Source organism: Papio anubis, chromosome 2 (genome assembly GCF_008728515.1).
Source record: "Papio anubis isolate 15944 chromosome 2, Panubis1.0, whole genome shotgun sequence".
NCBI classification, from domain to species: Eukaryota; Metazoa; Chordata; class Mammalia; order Primates; family Cercopithecidae; genus Papio; species Papio anubis.
In genome coordinates, this window is record NC_044977.1 from 60,947,711 (window position 1) to 60,968,501 (window position 20,791).

The 20,791-nt window shown below is 34.9% G+C and overlaps 1 long non-coding RNA gene across 10 annotated transcripts in view; it reads left to right on the plus strand.

Moving 5' to 3' along the window:
* LOC110742272 overlaps nt 1–20,791 on the plus strand; it is a 478,176-nt gene that overhangs the window by 346,190 nt on the left and 111,195 nt on the right. For 7 of the 10 annotated variants that reach the window (XR_004181876.1, XR_004181888.1, XR_004181875.1 and 4 more), the window contains 3 exons: nt 4,207–4,280; nt 6,987–7,111; nt 9,607–9,675. This is a non-coding gene — a long non-coding RNA (uncharacterized LOC110742272). The remainder of the gene's footprint in view (nt 1–4,206; nt 4,281–6,986; nt 7,112–9,606; nt 9,676–20,791) is intronic. The other 3 variants (XR_004181883.1, XR_004181879.1, XR_004181892.1) reach the window with 3 other exon arrangements.

A 20,791-nucleotide genomic window follows, 5' to 3' on the forward strand; every position in this document is an offset into this window, starting at 1 on the left:
TTTGAATTGATAATCAAAATAGCAGTGCTTCTCCATTTCCCTAACATATTCAGCATAGCTAACCTTCTAGATTTATTTCTGTAACAGTAGTGAATGAGGCTTTTCTGAGCTCAGGATTTTTGAGCATTTGCTGATGGTTAGACATGTTAGCTATTGTGCCACTAGGCTACAAACTAAGTTTTATCTTCTTTTCTTGACTCTTTCTTCTGTCCCCCAGTTCATTTCCTGGCATCCTGGAGGATAGCACTTTGTGAATTGGTAATTAAAAAGACAGGTTAAGCTGGGTGTGGTGGCTCATGCTTGTAATTCTAGCACTTTGGGAGGCCCGGGAGGGCAGATCACTTGAGGTCAGGAGTTTGAGAGCAGCCTGGCAACCTGTCTGTACTAAAAATACAAAAATTAGCTGGGTATGGTGGTGTGTACCTGTCCAAGTAGTCCCAACTACTTGAGAGGCTGAGGCAGGAGAATCGCTTGAACCTGGGAGGTGGAGTTTGCAGTGAGCCATGATCACAACACTACACTCCAGCCTGGGCAACAGAGCAAGACTCTGTCTCAAAAAAAAAAAAAAAAAAAAAGATGAGAAAAAATCTGTGTTGATATGTAGTTAGACAAGGGAAGAAGGGGCTTGACTAGAAAGTAAAGAATGCAATCAGGTTGGTGGCTAGGATAAGAGTGTTACATTGTGTCCCTTGCTTTTTTACTACAGTCTTTCTTAGTTTACTATTAGAGATACTTTTATCCTCATAAGAGATTAATTGCCCAAACAAATTATGAAAGGTCTCAGATGATTTCAATATACCTCTGATGCTTTCATTTTATTTTCAGTCAAGATTCTTTTGGAACCAGTGGACAGAAATCCAACTTACGTTAGCTTGAATGGTAAAAGAGAATTTTTGGTTCACACAACTTTGAAGTAAAGGTTTATCACAGTTTTAGGCACAGCCTATCCAGGGGACCACGCAAAGTTATCAAGACTTGGTCTGTCTCTCATCTCTGTTTGTCTCTATGGATCTCATATTTTTGTTATAGAATATAGGCTTTCTCTGTGTAACAGGGAAGATAATGGGATAGTGTTTGTTTCACATCCTTCTGACCAGTGACTCAAAATTCAAGCCCTTCCTCCATTAGCTCCAAATCTCACAATTCTTGGGTGAGGAATATGATGGAACCAGTTGCATCCCACACCCGGCTCTGAGGACAGGAGGACAGAGTATTACGATCCTCAGCCCTATTAGAATTGCCTGTGAATGTGGGGAGACATTGTTTAATTAAGTTTGGGTAGAGATTTTACAGTTAATTTTTATTTTCTTCTGCTGCTTATAAGTGCATAAAAGATCACTTTTCCATTGCTGTGGTCTGAATAAGATAGTATGTAAGTAAGTTCTAACCCCAATATCAAGATTTGATAGTTGTATCTCATAATTATCATTTTTGCATGGCATAATAAACCTCGGGGCAGGTAGGGGTAGAATCATCTTAATTTTTCATTTAAAGAAACTAATCCTCTGACAGGTTAGGAACTCAGAAGCCTTAAGAAGAGCCAAGCAAAAGAGCAAAAGCAATTGAATACACACTCTCTTTTATGTTCATTTTTGGGGGGCTTAACATTCTATGGGTAGAAATGAAATATTAAAATCTAAGTACAGTACATATTTCATAATTTACTTTGTGTATTATCAATGGCAAAAATTAAAATATAGACTGGCCTTCTCCAATTTTCTTCCTTGCTTTCCTTAATTTTTCTAACTTCCACTTTACTCTTTTGGGAATGCGTTAAGAGTCAATCAACCAAAAAGTATTTACCTTATGTAGACCTAAAAGTTCTTAAAGGCAGTAGGTTTATCTTGATTTACAGTAGGACCCACAGTAATTAACAAAGACACTCACATGTAACAAGAAATAGGGGCTTAATGAATATATAAATGAATAAGTTTAAATTAATGAGTACATGAATAAATAAGTGAAGAAAAAGAGCCATAGTCTCTTCTGATTTTCCTACTTTACCAGGCTTTCAGTATAAAAATCATACCCAGCCACAAGAGAAAAGCAATTGTTTCATCACTTTTTCTTATTTTTAGAGTTGTATTTTTCTATATTATGCCAAAAATATTGTTATAGTTATTTATTTTATTTCTAGAGTTGTATTTTGCTATATTATACCCAATGCTCTCATTTCAAGAAAAATACTGCAGCTCTTTATCTATTGCTGCATAACTAGTCACCCCAAAATTTAGTTGTTTAAAGCAACCATTTATTATCTCTTGCTATTCTGTGACTTGACTATATACTGCTGGGTGGTTCTTCCACTACATGTAGTGTTAGTTGGGGCTGCAATGATCTCAGTGTTCAACAGGCCTGAGATGCTAAGATTACTTACACACATGACTAGCTTTGGTGCTGGTTACTGAGGCTGCTGACTGGCACATCCTGGTTCTGCTCCCTGTGACCTGCTGCATGGCTTGGGCTTCTCACTCCACAGTGGTATGGTTCCCAGAATGTTCCAAGAAGGTGATAGCAAAAGCAGCAGATCTCCTTTGTGCTAGTTTGGAAGTATCTTAGTCACTTCTACCACATTCCATTGGTCAAACCAAGTCACAGGGCAAGTCTATACTTAAGGAGAGAACAATAGGTTTTGCCTTTCAATGAGCACAGTGACAAAGAATTTGCAGCCATCTTTCTGCTACAGTGGCATTTCTTTAGGACAAAGATATTTGTTGAATAAATTAACATACTCATGAATGAATGAAAGATATAGGACATGTCTGAATTCAATCCTAGCTCCATCATTTATTTAAAGTGTGGTCTGATCAATGTGTTTAAACTTGCTGAGACTCAATTTTCTCAACTGTAAGTAGAATTGTTTTAAGGATTAAATGAGGTCACTATGTAAAGTATTTAAGTCTGATTCAGTTCTGTTGTATATACTCAAGAAATTGTTAATGATTATTGTTTTTGTTGTTATTATTAGTTGAATAGTTACAGATCTATAAAGGGCAGAAATAATCAACTGCAGTCAGATATTCATTTTAAATGAAGTGTTATGCCTTTTTAAAAGTAATCAGTACTGAGATTATATGAAAGCATCTTGGTATTCCCAGGTACTTGAATTAAACTCAAATTCCTATTTTTACTGATTGATCTTTTTTCCTGCTGAGTTTAGTGATTGTTCTGTGGATAGGGTAGGCAATGCATCAGAACAATATAAAGGCTGGCATATTCAGGTCCAGGGCTGTCATATTTTATTGATGTTAGATTTGTGGAAGATACTTAGTAGAAAATGAAAAGCCTTATAGGTTTTTCACTTTTCAAAATTTGCTTTCAGTGAGTCAGAGTAAAAGATCAGAGAGATTTTAAAATAAACCTATTGAACTAATAATACGAGAACTGAAAAGTGAGCCAATCTAGTTTTCCTCCTGACTTTGAAATGGTGTTTCATTATTCACAAATAATCTTTCTGAACATTTTGATGCACTTTTATAAAAATAGGTTTTGAAATAGTACTTAAATATTCAGTTTGGGGGTCTTTCAGAAGTGAATAACAATTTTTGTCTCATCACCAACGTGTGCTCATTACAACAATTTAAAACACATTTCTCGATGTGGTTGTAATTCTTGATAGTTCAATCTGAGGTACACTTCAGATGTTTAATAGTCTTATCTTGCCACAGTTTGGTACAGGTTGAGTATCTGTTATCTTAAATGCTTGGGACCAGAGTGTTTTGGATTTCATTTTATTCAGAATTTGGAATATTTGCATATACATAATGAGATATCTCAGGGAAGGGACCCAAGTCTAAACACGAGATTCGTTTTTGTTTTATATACATCTTATGCACATAGCCTGAAGGTAATTTTGTACAATATTTTAAATAGTTTTGTGCATGGAAAGGTTTTGACAGCACTTTGACTGCAACCTGTCACATGAGGTGTGGTGTGGCATTTTCCACTTGTGTCATCATATTGTTGGCTCAAAAAGTGTTGGGTCTTGCAGCATTTGGATTTTAGATTTTCAGACTAAGGATGCTCAACCTGAAGCAAAGTTAGAACCATCATTTTGATAACTTGTTGTTATTTTATTTTTGGCTTTTTAAATTAGACAAGATTTTTGGGGTAAAGTTTCTTTAAGATACTTGCCATGTTCTTCAATCAAAAATGTGTTAAGCATATCTAGAAGGATTTAAAGCTGAATTTTAATGATTCTTTCAGGGCACAAAATAATATAAATTGAATGCCTACTGGAAGCCAGGAGAATTCAAGTTCTCAGAAACTAATACTTTAAGGTAGGTATTACTCATTAGCCTCATTTTGTAAAATAGAAACAAAGGCTCAGGGAGCTGAAAACACTTTTTCAAGGTCATATAACCAATATGGCAGAGTCAGGATTTAATGTAAGGTCTGCCTTGTTTCAAAAGGTTTTGGTCATCCACAATACAAAATACTATTTTTTAGGGTTGGTATCATCTTAACCTGTTCTTCACGATCATTTGAAATATTAATGATGAAAATTAGAGGGCACAGGAAGGGAGTTCAGTGTAAGACTAGTAAGCCCCAAGGGAAATTAATTGGAAAATTTCTAATTTACAATATTTGTACAGCCACAGAATTTTATAGAGGGGAAGCATACCTTAGAGATGATCTGTCACATCTAATCCAACCTCATTGTGCATATGGTGAGGGTGAGATGCTGATTGTTTGGGTTCCCACAGTGAAAAGGAGGTTGACTGGATTAGAAACAGGCTTTCATCTCTAGAAAAAATATTTTCCAATCACTGGAAGACCATACCCCTCTGTAATACCAATGCTTTTGAACTTCTCTCCTATGCCTATAATATCCACCATTTTATGATGGTCAGGGATATAACTAGGTACTTTGCAACAGTATCTCATTTGGCTTCCATAGCAGCTTGTTGAGATAAATAGTATAATCCCCCAAATAGTAGTGAGTGTTGGAACTGGAAAAAACTAAATAAATATTCTTTGTCAATAGGTGAATTGGGGAGTCAAGCCCGAGTCTATCTGACCAAGCTGTGATGGCCCCCACGAAAAGGTTAAGTGTGGCAATCTGATTAGAAAAGAGGTTTAGGGGAGGGCACTTGAAGCTACTTGGATTGAGGAAGATCACAAGAATCCTACCAAGGTCTTAACTTAGAATCGCCAATGACTCTTTCCCAAGCACCTGCTGCTTGGAATCTACCTCATTACATGCTGTGCTGAAACCAGATAGTCAGGATTATATCCTGTGCCTGATTTTAAGGTCTTGTTCCTTTGGATGTTTTTGATTATGATAACTCTGTTGTAAAAAAATAACGAATACATTTTAGGCTATTTGCAGAAAAGCGAGTGAATTAATTTTGAATCTGTGAGTGATAACAGTGGGTTATCAAGAAAAAAACTGGAGCAAGTCCTACTAAGCTTCTAAGAAGTAGTTCACTCATATGCTATGTTAAAATTTTTCTATTCTTATCTTTATTTCTTTACATTTCCTTTGTTCTTTACCTTGTGCTCCCGATTCTCTGTTCTCTCTCTTAACAGTAACATTATGCAACTGCCATTTTTTTTTGTACCCATTGCTTCCTTGTATTCTCCATCCATCAATCAATAAGCCTTGGGCTTCCAGGACTCTGCTTCTTTGGATCCAAGCCTGGCCTTCCCTCTCTGTTATTTCTGGTGCATCCAACCTCTAATTTTAACTTTGCTTGACCCTATCATGTAAAAATGACTATTTAGAACAAATCATTTTAACCTACTCAAACTATAGCATTAGCACATATTGAAAATAAGTCTGTATTAGGACAATATAAAATCATTCTGGCTTGAGTATATCAGAATCAATAAAGTAGTAAACTCAGGACAAATGCAAGCTTTAGGAATTTTGCATCTCTCTGTATATGCATATCTGCATATATGTATACATATTATGCTCGGCTTGCTAGGTTCTAATGTTTACAGACATACTTCAGATACAATGTAGGATTCTCTTTTGCTATTCAGTATTTTATTTTGTATTGGAATAACCTATATTGTTCACTTTGGGGACTTTGAAACTGAAGTACCTAGGTTAACATCCACTATTAGCAAGTGGACTTCATGGAATGCATATTGAGTACAAACTTCATTCTTGGTTTTAGCTTGCTTTTATACTCTATTTGCCTTTTGCTTCATCTTGTTTATTTTACTTTGACATCTTTGAAATTGCTTTAAATTCCTTTTAGAATTAAATACTCTCTCTCTATATATATATATAAACAATAAAATATATATACATTAGAGTTAAGTATTTACACTTAACATTATTATTTATGAGCTATTTAGAGATATATTTAATTTACTTAGCTTGAAAATAGTCACTTCTTAGGCTGGGCACAGTGGCTCACACCTGTAATCCCAGCACTTAGGGAGGCTGAGGTGGTTGGATCACTTGAGGTCAGGAGTTCGAGACCAGCCTCTGCTTGGCCAACATGGTGAAATTCCGTCTCTACTAAAAATACAAAAATTAGCGTGATGGTGCATGCCTGTAATCTCAGCTACTAGGGAGGCTGAGGCAGGAGAATCGCTTGAACCCAGGAGGTGGAGGTTGCAGTGAGCCAAGGTTATGCCACTGCACTCCAGCCAGGGTGATAGAACGAGACTCCATCTCAAAAAAAATAAAATAAAATAAAAAAATAATCACTTGTCCCTAGTAAGCAGAAAGAATGCTCATTGTACTTAATCTGTTGTCTGTTTCTAGCCACAGGGGTTTGTGAAATGGGAGAAAAAAGAACAGAAAACAAGGAACAGAAAATAATCACTTTAAAATAATTTACAAGGCTATAGACTCCATGGTATATTAATTTTTCTAAACCTGTTAACAGTTAAAATAATTTTTTTAATCTTTATCTTGAAGAGGTGGATACAATGTCTGAAAGTATTTCTAAGAAAAAATTTTAGTTTTATTTTACAAATGTAGTGGGCAGCAATGTATAAGTAATAAATGTATCATTATTTAGGAAGAAGAACTAAAGGCTATTTTTTGTTTCAACTAGAAGTTATGAAGAGTTGGATTTTCCCTGAGGAGCTAATTATTTGCTGAGATTACTATAGTAACAGATTTTACAAGGAGATCAAGATTCTGGTAAATAGCAATTAAAAATAACTATAGATGTCATTTAAATGGAGCACTGAAACCATATAAGCCTGTTCATTTTTTTAAAAGAATTGCCAAATATATAAACGATTATATTAATTTTGAAGGATTTTTTAAATTAAAAATTTTATAATTATGAAGTAACATTTGAATTTTTTCTGATTGCCTAGTTTCTTGGCCTACCATTATAAAGGCAATAACATTTTATAATTTTCAAGTTGGCATATAAAGTTCATACTCTTTCAGAAGATGTCTTTGTAAAGCACCAAGAGTTATATTATATGGTTCATCCATAATGATCATCCATATGTTGACATCGTTGTAAAATACTACCTTTGGGAATATTCCATGGCAACATATGCTTTCATGAGGTACTTTCGTATTTTCTAGAGTATGTGTTCTGGTAGTGAACCTTCTGTTTCTTGTCTTTGTGACCAGAATCTATTCTCTCTTTTTCTGGTAAGAGAACCAGGTTTTTGTGCAAGAGGAAACTATTCCTCCCTTCCAATTAGTATATATAATTCGGATGGCCTTGAGTCCACCTTCTAATCACAGGGTCTGAAACCCAGGCTTGCCCAAAGAGAGTACTCACATGCTTTGTCAGGGATGGGTGTATGACCCAAACCATGTTATGGTCAGTGAGCATAAGTCCTGCCATATTTTGCTGGAGCTTCGGAAAGAGGTTCTTTCTCTTCGTTAGGGTTGGTAAGCTGGGAGAATGTCTGTGCCTATAACCAGACATACCCAAGGATGTTCTAGCTACTTGCACCACTATTTTACCTCATTTTGAGGTATTATTTTACCTTATTTTGCTTACACTAGTTTGAATTGTGATGATATCATTTGCCAAAAAGGTTGGAAAATTCAGATTGAATTTTAGATAGTCCACTGTACTCTGGGTTACAATATGTGATTTAATAACAAGATATAGTTTTACTAAGATGAAGCCCATGTTTTTTGTGAAGGAAATTATTGAAGCAATTATCAGGAAAATTCAAGGAAAAGTATTCTTAATTACATATTTTCCACCTAATTATTTGCATTTTAAAAATTTTTAGTAGAATAGTATAACTTTGACTAATATTAATCTTGAAAGGATGAAAGGAAAGGAGCAAAAGTAAAATGTCAGGAGCACTAGATTAAGAGTGAGAAAATGAATTCTGCTGGGTGGATGTAAAAGGGAATACTCAAAAAGCATGGAGTTGAGCTCTACTGGGCAACTAGCTTAAGATTCAGTGGTCTGGCTGGGCAGACATTCCAAGCCTGCTTTGGTAGGCTTCTGTTTCCTCTTCGTTCCCCTCAGTATGCTCTTGTATCTTGGTGACATCTTAATATTTTTTAAATCAGTAGCATAGTTTCCTACAGACCTTTCTGTTATGAAACAGTCTTTATAGTCTCCTTTTGTGATTAGGATTTAATAATTCAGTTACAGCTGGGATTCTTCATCTCCCCTCTCTTTGCTATGTAGGATTTATATAATTTGGAGGTTATCTGTAATGATGTATTTGGGCATTGTGAAAACCGTGTAATGAGTCTCAGTGATAAATCTGACCTAGAGAAGTTAGAATTACCTAGGATTCTTCTGGGAATATTTTTCAGTCCTAACTGGATAGTGTGCTATAGCAAACAAAGTCAATCCTCTATAAGTCAAGATGCTTAGATCTTGAAAAGAGATATCAAATCTCATCTCTTTTGTGTCTCTTGATAATGGCCCCTACTCAGCTTTTTATGGATTGTGGTTTGCTAAGGTTATAGTTGGAGGAAGAGCACAAACTGGGAGTGAATTGGGAAACATGTTACTGTGTGTGCGCGTGTGTATATATATATATTTATTAACATATATATATTTGTTAACATATGTATATACACAAATATACACACACACATTTATATATGTCAATCTCTTGTTTATTATGAAGGGTTGTGATGTGACCTTGCTAACCCATATATAATAATATGAAGAAAGTCTCTTGAGTACCTGAAAACTAGATATATCTCTTTTGTCTATTTGTCTATGCCCACTGACTACTTGGAGGTCAAAACTACTAAGCAGTGCCTGTTATTAGTAACAGGTTCTATTCCTGTTACTAAGTAGCCTTGACCTTGAGCAAGGCACTTTCCTTATCTGGATATTTGCCACAGATATTTTAAGTTATAAATTTTTTATTCTATGGGAATCTTTTGTAGGTCATTCTAATCTTAACACCAGAAATATTTTGAGCTGAAAAGTGTAGTCATATTATTTGATATTTGAGCTGAAAAGTGGGTAGTCATATTATTTCAGTTTCTTTAGCATTTCTTTCTTGCTTAATTATCTAATGTTGTTCTCTGTATCCTTGGGGGAGCACAGCACACTACATTAACATAAATATTCTAACTAGAGAGAAAACTGAGTGATGAATCCATTATTCTATATGCTTATCAAGAAAGATTACTGTGAGTCAGAGCATCCTTCTGAGACATTTTGTTTATTTTTGATACAGGTTGTCCTTCATGTAACCTCCACCTTGAATTCTCTCACCTTGGTGATCTTCAAACTAGAACACTAACAGGTTCCTTTTATGTTGCCACTTGTTATAAAGATAGACGGTTTCTGACAATAACTTGTACAGATTTGGTGACATGTTTGAAAATAACACAGCATTTCCTAGAAAAGTACTGTCTTCTGGACGCATCATTGATTTTTTTCCTTCTACAATTCTGTTTCTTACCAAGTGTACTACCAGATTTCTTATCAATCTTATCAGAGATATGAGAAACGCAGTATTCCTCTGGGAATATTATTTATGTTGTGTCTTTCCAAAAATGCAATGGACATAGAGACTCTATAACTTCATACAATCTTTCAGACAGAGTTGGAATACTAAAATTGTAGAACAATTATATATTCTAGCTATAAAACAACCACTTGTTAATTTTAATGTTAATTATCTTAATTATTAAAATAAAAAAGAGATACTTTCAAAATTTATATCAGTAAATTGGCATCGTAAAGTAGTGATTATAATGACTTCAAGGTTATGAATGATAGCTATTTAAGGACAATTAACGAACAGAACACTTCTGTATATTTTATGCAAGAGTTAATATTAGTTAGGATAATCTACTATCTTAGAAAGTTTAGCTTCATCTATGTTTGCTTTATACATAGAATGCTAAGGCCGAATGGGAACTTATCCAACTCTTACATTTTATAGATGATGAAACTGACCAAAAAAAGGTAAATGATTTGCCTAAAGTGCATCATTTACCTTTTTTCATCAGTTTCATCATCTATAAATGTATATAGTGATAGAGATGAGAAAGATCACAGATCTAATAGTCACTTATTTTTTTATTTTAAAAGATTGTTTTATAAATAAAGACAAATTATTTTCATTCTTGGAGCATTTTAGAGTAGGTATCTTTGGGGGTCTCCCTTATTTAATAATACATGTTTTAGTAAAAAATTGAAAACAATAGCATTTAATTAAAAACAACAAAAGATCAGTTTGTAATTAAGTTAACATAGATACCAATCTAAGCCAAGTATTATTTTTGTTTTTTATACCCAAAGCCTATGTTTTCAAAATGTAAAGAGCCTTTGGCTCTTTTCATTTCTCTTTCCTATGCCTTCAGAAAGTTGGTCACATTTCTTCAGGTCTATAAGAGCTGACAACTATTGTAACGATTTTATTCAAGAAACCAGGGATGAATCCTAAAATGGACAGTTTATAATACACAGACATAAAAGGAATCTTCTAAAGGCATCTTTTATAGTGTTGTTCACTTATTTATATTGTGGATATGGCTAATTTAACAAGTTGTTTTTTTTTTAATTTTAGCTGTGGATTCAGTATAGTGTTTAGAATTATTTTCTGTCTTTATGCAAATATTTGTGCAGATATGTATTTGTGTAGAATCTTTATTTGTGGTAATCACAGGTAACATACGCACAAAAGTAATGTACGTATTTTAAAAAGCGCAAGCATATAGCCAGTGAATTTTCACAAAGTGAGCATGCCTATTTCAGCACTACGCAGATCAGAATAAAACGGTATCAACTCTTGACAACCTCCTAATGTGCCCTACCAGTCTTCAGCCATGCCTCTCACTTACCATGCCCAGAATCAGCTGTTCTCCTGACTTCTATAATCACTAATTAGTTTTTCCTGATTTTGACCAATACATTAATGGAACCATATATTAGGTACGCTTTTATGAATGATTTTCTTCATTTAATGTTGTATTTGTGAGATCTATCCATACTGTTGCAAGTGACTGTAGCTTGTTCATTCTCATTGCTGTGTGGTATTCCATGGTATGAACACATCATAATTTATTCTATTATTGATGGGCATTATGTCATTTGGCTATATAGATAGTGCTACTCTGAACATCCTGTACATGCATCCTGCACAAATATATATATTTCTGTTTGATAAATACCTAGAAGTAAAATTATTGGGTCATAAAGTATATATGTCCGGTGCTTGTAAATACTGCTGAACAATTTTCCACATTTTTATTCCTAGCAGCAATATGAAAATTATAGTTTTTCCCCAATTTCATCAACATTTTGAATTGTTAATCCTTTAAATCTTGCCATTCTGAAGGTCTGGAGAAAAGGGAACCCTTGCATACTGTTGGTGGGAATGTAGATGGGTACAGCCATTGGGGAAACAGTATGGAGGTTCCTAAAGGAATTAATAACAGAACTACCTTATGATCCAGCAATCCTCTTCCAGGTATTTGCCCAAAGGAAATGAAATCACCATCTTGTAAAGATATGTGCACTCCCAAGTTCACTGTAGCACTATTCACAATAGCCAAGATATAGAAGCAACCTAAGTATCCATCAATAGATGAATGGATAAAGAATTCAGTTTTAAAAGAGGATAAGATTCTGCTATTTCCCACAACATGGACAGACCTAGAGGATGTTATGCTAAGTGAAATAAGCCAGACATGGAAAGAAAAATATGTCATACTCTCACTTATATGTGGAATCTGCTGGATGGGTTGGGCAGCAGAGGAAGGTCAAACATATAGAGATAGAAAATAAAACAGTAGTTACAAGGGTTGGGGTTGGGAGGAGAAATGGGGAGATGTAGGTCGAAGGATGCAAAATAATAAATATGATGGATTAACAAGTCAAAAGATCCAATGTAAAACATGAGGAATATGGCTGATGATAGTATATTATATTCAAGACTTTTGCTAAATGAGATTATAGCAGAGTAACTATGTGAGATGATGGATTTTTTTTTTTTTCGTAGTTTTGCTCTTGTCACCCAGGCTGGAGTGTGTGGTGCAGTCTCAGCTCACTGCAACCTCTGCTTCCCGGGTTAAAGTAATTCTCCTGCCTCAGCTCAGCCTCCCAAGTAGCTGGGACTACAAACACCTGACACCACACCCAGCGAATTATTGTTATTATTGTTATTTTTAAGACAGAATCTCCCTCTGTCGCCTAGGCAGGAATGTAATGGTGCAATCTTGACTCACTGCAACCTTCGCCTCCTGGGTTCAAGTGATTCTCCTGCCTCAGCCTCCCAAGTAGCTGAGACTACAGGCGCCTGCCACTACACTTGGCTAATTTTTTATATTTTTAGTAGAGACGGGGTTTTACCATGTTGATCAGGCTGGTCTTGAACTCCTGACCTCAGGTGATCCACCCAGCTCAGCCTCCCAGAGTGCTGGGATTACAGGCATGAGCCACCGTACCTAGCCGATGATGGATATGTTAATTTGTTCCACTATAGAAACCATTTTACTATATATCTTATAGCATCATGTTAAGTACCTTAAATATATACAATAGTATTTATTTTATAAATATTGCCATTCTGGTAGTTACACAGCAGTGTTTTATGGTGGTATTAATTTGCATTTCCTTGAAAATTAATAAAGTTGAGCACCTTTTCAAACATTTATCAACCATTCAGAATATCCTCTTTCGGAAAGTGCTTGTTCAAGCTTTGTACCCATATTTTTTTCTATTGAGTTACCTTCTTATTATTATTATTTTGTAGGATTTTAAAATATATCTATACAAAGTATACATATACTGCAAATAACATTTTCTACTCTGTGGCTTGCCTTTTAAATATCTCTTTTGGTGAACAGAAGTGCTTAATTTTAATGTACAATTGACCCTTGAACAACAGGGGGGTTTTTACCTCCATGAGGTGAAAAATACATGTTTGGCCCAGCGCGGTGGCTCACGCCTGTAATCCCAACACTTTGGGAGGCTGAGGTGGGTGGATCACCTGAGGTCAGGAGTTCAAGACCAGACTGGCTAAGATGGTGAAACCCCGTTTCTACTAAAAATACAAACAATTAACCAGGCATGGTGGCACGCACCTGTAATCCCAGCTACTTGAGAGGCTGAGGCAGGAGAATCACTTACACCCAGGAGGCAGAGGTTGCGGTGAGCCGAGATTGTGCCATTGCACTCCAGCCTGGGCAACGAGAGTGAAACTCCATCTCAAAAAAATAAAAAATAAAATAGTGTTTAACTTTTGACGACCCAAAAACTTAACTATGAATAGCTGACTGTTGACTAGAAACCTTACTGATAAACAGTCGATTAACACACATTTTTTATGTTATGTATATTACATAATGTATTCTTATGATAAAGTAAGCTAGAGAAAAATGTTATTTAAAAACTCATGAGGAAGAGAGAATGCATTTTTAGTATTGTATAATATTGCTCAATATCATCAGTTTACATTGTCTGTTTACAAGATGAATTGTTTATCTAACATGGTGGGCAACTACAGCTGCAGACTTCATTCTGTGGTACATATCAAACAATTCAACATTTTATTGGAATGTCATGACTTTTTCTCTGCTTTTTGGGAGCACTTCCAGCATCACTAGTGTCATTTCATATGGGTCCTTTTGGTGTTATTCTAGGTTTATGGTATGGCGCTAAACACAGTGAAAAATCCCTAAGAACTTTTTATTGCAATAAACAATTTACTGGAGAGAGGAGCTGCTCAAGCAGAGATGATTAGCATCACATTGTGTTTTAAGTAGATACGTGCAACACTTGAGCTCAGCAGAACAGCAACAGGAGGTAGCTACAAAATTATTACAGAAGTACAATATGTACTACAGTTAATTTTATGCATTTATGATTTAATACTGTATCTTTATGTTTGTTTACATTTCTCTCAGCTGTGAATATTGCCATGTAAGGTCTTGTGTTTGTATGCCTAAGTTTTGATAATTTTAACTTTTCGTAATAGATTTGCATATATTTTATGGTATTAAATTATAAAACAGATTAGAATCTACATATATTTTGTGCATTCATGACATACATAACTGTTTCTTTGTTTCTTTTGATATTTTTGGGCTATGCTACGTGGTTCCTCTGTGAGTTTTTTCAAATTGTGGCAAATCTCCAAAAAATTTTCCAATACATTTATTGAAAAACTCTGCATATAAATGTGCCTGCACAGTTCGAACCCTTGTTAGTCAAAGGTCAACTGTAGTCAAGTTCATCAATCCTTCTCATTATGGTTAGTGTCTACTGTTCTGCTTAAAAAATCTTTGTCTACTCAAGTCATAAAAATATTTTCCTAGGATATCTCCTAGAAATTTGTGGTATTACTTTAATATTTAGATTACAGTTAAATTAAGTGGTCATATGTGTGTAAGACGGTTTTGATTTTATTCCATTTATATATTTGTCTATCCTTAGGCAAAACATTCTATCTTAATTATAGTTTTGAATAGGTCTTCTTATCTGGTAGCATAAGTCCTTTAGCTTTGTTCTTTTTCAGGTTATTCCTAGATATTCATGGCCTTTTGCATTTGTATATACATTTTGCAAATAGCCTATCAATTTATATTTTTAAAATGCTAGCTAGAAATTTGATTGTGATGATGCTGATCATCATTGCAATCAGCATATTGCATGATGCTGATGCAATAGGGATAATTATCATTTTTACAATATTGAGTTTTCTATTAATAGTTCACAAACATTGTATAGCCTTCTACTTAATTACTTTTTCTTTAATATGTCTCAATTATTTTTTTACAATAAGCTTTAGTTTTTAGCTCAATTCTAGTTTCACCACCAAATTGAGAGGAAGGTTATAGATTTTCCATCTACTTTTCTACTACTCCCACATACATAGCCTTCCCCATTATCAATATCCTGTACCAGAGTGGTACGTTTGTTGCAATTGATGAACCTACATTGACATATTATCACCCAAAGTTTATAGTATACATTAGGGTTCACTTTTAGTGTTGTACATTCTATCATTTTGCATAAATATCTGATGACATGTATCCACCATTATTCTATCATACAGAGTATTTTCAGTGCCCTATAAATTATCTGTGCTCAAGTGGGCATGGTGTCTCATACCTATAATCCCAGCACTTTGGGAGGCAAAGGCTGGTGGATCACTTGAGGTCAGGAGTTTGAGACCAGCCTGGCCAACATGGTGAAATCCCATCTGTACTATAAAAATACAAAAAGTAGCTGGGTGTGGTGGCAGACACCTGTATTCTCAGCTATTCAGGAGGCTGAGCCAGGAGAATCTCTTGAACTTGAAAGATGGAGGTTGCAGTGAGCCCAGATTGCACCACTGCACTCCAGCGTGGGTGACAGAGCAAGACCCTGTCTCCAAAAAAAAAAAAAAAAAAAAAGAGAAAAAAAAAGAAAAAAAAGTTTTCCATGCTCCATCTATCACCTATTCATTCCTCCCTCCCTCCTAAATCCTGGCAACCAGTGATCTTTTTACTGTCTCCATAGTTTTGCTTTTTCCAGAATGTCATATAGTTGGAATCATACAGTATGTATCCCTTTCAGACTGGCATCTTTCACTTAGTAATATGCATTTAAATTTCCTCAATATCTTTTCATTAGCCTGATAGCTTATTGTTTTTTATTACTGAGTAACATCTCATTGTCTGTATCTGCTACAATTTATGCATTTACCCATTGAAGGACATTTTGGTTGCTGGCGATTATGAATAAAGCTGCTGTAAATAGCCATGTTCAGATTTTTGTGTGCACATAAGTTTTCAACTTATTTGGATAAATACTAAGGATCATGATTGCTGGATTGTATCATAAAAGTGTATTTAGTTTTTAAACATTTTAATAATATTACTTTTAATTGACAAATTGTAATTATATACATTTGTGGATTCCAATGTGATTTTTTGATAGATTTATACAGTGTAAAAAGATTATGTCAAACTAATCAGCATAGCAGTCATGTCACTTACCTACCATTTTTTATGTTGAAACACTTGAAATTTACTTTTAGTTATTTAGAAATATATAGTACATTATTATTGATTATAGTCACCCTGCCATGCAATAAATCTCAAAACCTATTGCTCCTGTCTGTCTGAAACTTTGTACTCTTTGATCACCATCTCCCATTTCCTCCCTCCTCAGCCTCCTAGCCTCAGGTAATCATCATTTGACTTTCTACTTCTATGAGTTCAACCTTTTTATATTTCAAATGTAAGTGAGTTAATGCAGTATTTGTCTTCCTGTACACAGTTTATTTCACTTAGCAAAATGTCCTTCAGGTTCATCCATGTTGTTACATTTGAGAGTGTGTTTAGTTTTGAAAGACACTGACAGATTGTATTCCAAAGTGGGTGTACCATTTTGTATTCCTACAAGCAATGAATGAGAGTTCTTGTTGTTCCACATGCTCATGAGTATTTAGCAATGTCAGTGTTTTGGATTTTGGCCATTCTATTAGATATGTGGTAGTATCTCATTGTCATTTTAATTTGCAATAACCTAATAATGTATGATGTTGAGCATCCTCTCATATGCTTATTTGCCATCGTATATCTTCTCTTGTGAGGTCTCTGTTCAGCTCTTTTGCACATTTTAAGGTAGGGTTTTTGTGTGTATGTTTTCTTATTAAGTTTTAAGACATCTTTTAAGAACCACAGTGTTACTAGACTTAGGGTGCCCTTGAAAGCAGAAACAACTTAGATCACAACATCCACGTTCTTTCAAATATCTGGAAAGGACAGCTACAAATAAGCCCAGATAGTGCATACTACGATAAATACTGAGCTCTTCAATGCCCAGACAATGAAGAACATCTACTAGCATCAACACCATCTAGGAAAATTTGACCACACCAAATGAACTCAATAAGGCACCAGGGACCAATCCTGGAGAAACAGAGATATGTGACCTTTCAGGTAAAGAATTCAAAATACCCATGTTAAAGAAACTCAGAGAAATTCGAGATAACACAGAGAATGAATTCAGAATTATATCAGATAAATTTAACAAAGATATTGAAATAATTTAAAAGAATCAAGCAGAAATTCTGGAGTTGAAAAATGCTATTGGCATACTGAAGAATGCATCAGAGTCCTTTAATAGTGGAGTTAATCAAGCAGAAGAAAATTAGTGAGCTTGAAGACAGCCTAATTGAAATACACAGTCAGAAGAGACAAAAGAAAAAAGAATAGAAAACAATGAAGCACACCTACAGGATCTAGAAAATAGCCTCGAAAGGGAAAATCTAAGAGTTATTGGCCTTAAAGAGGAGTTAGAAAAACAGGGGTAGGAAGTTTATTCAAAGGGATAATAATGAGAACTTTCCAAACTTAGAGGAAAATATCAATATGCTGGTACAAGAAGGTTAAACACCAAGCAGATTTAACCCAAAGAAGAGTACCTTGAGGCATTTTATAATCAAACTCCCAAAGGTCAAGGATAAAGGAAGAATCCTAAAAGCAGCAAGAGAAAGAAACAACATACTATGGAGCTCCAATATGTCTGGCAGCAAACTTTTCAGTGGAAACCTTATAGGTTAGGAGACAGTGGCATGACATATTCAAAATGCTGAAGGGGAAAAACCTTTAACCCGAGAATAGTATATCTGGCAAAAATGTCCTTTAAACACGAAGGAGAAAGGAAAGTTTTTCCCTGACAAACAAAATTGAGAGAGTTCCTTAATACCACAACCACCCTACAAGGAATGCTAAAGGGAGTACTTCAATCAAATAGAAAAGGATATTAATGAGTAATAGATAAGCACCTGAAGGTATAAAACTTACTGGTAGTAGTGAGTACACAGAAAAATACAGAATATTATAATTCTGTAACTGTGGTATGTAAACTATACTTGTACCAAGTAGAAAGACTAAACAATGAACCAAGCAAAAATAACAACTACAACAAGTTTTTAAGACATAGTCAGTGTAACAAGATATAAATAGAAATAATAGAAAGTTAAAACGTGGGAGGACAAAGTTAAAGCAAGTTTTATTAGTTTTCTTTTTCTTGTGTGTTTATGCAAATACCGTTAAATTGTTATCAGGTTAAAAAAATGGATTATAAAATAGTATTTGCAAACCTCATGGCAGCCCAAACCAAAAAACATACAATGAATACACAAAAAATAAAAGGCAAGGAACTAAATCATATTGTTAGAGAAAATCATCTTCACAAAATCAGGAATGAAAGAAAGAAGGGAACAGCACAGAACAAACAGAAGACAGATAACAAAATGGCAGGAGTAAGTTCTTATTTGTCAATAATAACATTGAAGGTAAATGGACTAAACTTTCCAATCAAAAGTCATAGACTGGCTGAATGGGTGAAAAAAACAATACCTATTTGTCTGTTACCTACAAGAAACACACTTCACCTATAACAACACACAGACTAAAAACAAAGGGATGGGAAATGATATTCCATGCCAATGGAAATCAAATGAGTAGGAGTTGCTATACTTATATCAGACAAAATATATTTCAAGATAAGAACTGTAAGATGTTACAAGGAAGGTCACTGTATAATGACAAAGAGGTCAATTCAGCAAGAGGATTCTATTAGTCAGGGTTCTCTGAGGAACAGAAGTAAAGGATATATGTATAAATGAAAGGGAGTTTATTAAGGAGAATTGACTCACACAATAACAAGATGAAGTTCCATGACAGGCTGTCTGCAAGTTGAGGAGTAAGAAAGTCAGTAGTGGCTCAGTCTGAGTCCCAAAATCTCAAAAGTAGAGAAGCTGACAGTGTAGCTTTCAGTCTATGGCCAAAGTCCTGAGAGCCGCTGGCAAACTACTGGTATAAGTCCAAGAATCCAAAAGCCAAAGAACTTGGAGTCTGATGTTTGAGAGCAGCAAGCATCCAGAATGAGAGAAAGATGAAGGATGAAAGACTCAGCAAGTCAGCTAATTCCACCTTCTTCTGCCTGCTTTTTCTACCCATGCTGGCAGCTGATTGGATGGTGCCCACCCATATTGTGGATGGGTCTTCTTGAGAGTGGGTGTTTGTCTCCCAGTCCACTGACTCAAATGTTAATCTCTTCAGGCAACACCTACAAACACCCAGATACATCCAGAAACAATACTTTGCAGCCTTCAATCCAATCACGTTGACAATATTAACCATCACAGGGATATAACAATTTTAAATATATACGCACCCAACACTGATGCACCCAAATATATGAAGGAAATATTATTAGAGCTAAAGAGACTGATAGGCCCCGATACAATAATAACTAGAGACTTCAACACCCCACTTGCAGCATTAGACCAGTGTTCTAGACAGGAAAACAACAAAGAAACAGCAGATTTAATCTGCACCATATACCAAATGGATCTAATAGATATTTACAGAACATTTCATCCAACAGCTGCAGAATGCACATTCTTTTCCTCAGCACATGGGTTATTCTCAAGGATAGACCATATGTTACATCACAAAACAAGTCTTAAAACATTCAAAAAATTGAAATAATATAAAGTATCTTCTCTGACCACAATGGAATAAAACTAGAAATCAATAACAAGAGGAGTTTTGGAAAATATAGAAATACATAGAAGTTAAAATATGTGCTCCTGAATGACCAGTGGGTCAATGAAGAAATTAATAAGGAAATTAAAAATTTTCTTGAAACAAATGATAATGAAACACAACATAGCAAAACCTATGGACCATAGCAAAAGCAAGATAGAATTTTATAGCTATAAGTGCCTATATCAAAAAAGAGGGAAAATTTCAAATAGGCAACCTAACAATGCATCTTAAAGAATCAGAAAAGCCAGAGTAAACCCGACCCAAAATTAGTAGAAGAAAGGAAATAATAAAGATCAGAGCAGAAATAAATGAAATTGAATTGAGGAAAACAATACAAAAGATCAATGGAACAAAAAGTTGTTTTTTTGAAAAGTTAAACAAAATTGATACACCTTTAGCTAGACTAAGAGAAAAAAGAGAAGATCTAATTAAATAAAATCAGAAATGAAGGAGACATTCTAGCTGATACTGCAGAAATTCAAAGGATTATTGTAGCTACTATGTGCAACTATATGCCAATAAATTGGAAAATCTAGAAGAAATGCACAAATTCCTAGCCACATACAGCCTACCAAAATTGAGTCAAGAAGAAATCCAAAACCAGAACAGACCAAGTAACAAGTAATGAGGTCAAAGCCATAATATTAATAAAAAGTCCCCCAGTAAAGAAAAGTCCAGGACATCAGGGCTTCAAGGCTGAATTTTACCAAACAAGAACTAATACCAGTTCTACTCAAACTATTCGGAAAAATAGAGGAGGAAAGAATACTTCCAGACTCATCCTGTGAGGCCAGTATTACCCTGATACCAAAACCAGATAAAGACAAATCAAAAAAAGAAAACCACAGGCCAATATCT